Below are 293 nucleotides of genomic sequence, written 5' to 3' on the forward strand. Positions count from 1 at the left end.
AGGCCTTCGAGGCGAGGTGACACCAGGGCGACCCGGTGGGGCAGGCACTTCCCATGAGAGGGTTTCATTTCATTTATCGGTTTGACCAGTTCCTCACCCGACACCTTTTTCCTCTAAAACATTTACCCTTTTGTGTCCCACACGGACGCCCTGGGACAACCTCCAGTGCTGCTACAGAAAGAAGTCAGCGAGAGGGTGGCCGCCCCCTCACCCACCTGCCTACCCCTCACCCCTCACTCACCCACCCCTCATCCACCCACCCACCTACTCATCAACTCACCCCCAACCCCAAC

This window comes from Myotis davidii, unplaced genomic scaffold (genome assembly GCF_000327345.1).
Source record: "Myotis davidii unplaced genomic scaffold, ASM32734v1 scaffold472, whole genome shotgun sequence".
Taxonomy (NCBI): Eukaryota; Metazoa; Chordata; class Mammalia; order Chiroptera; family Vespertilionidae; genus Myotis; species Myotis davidii.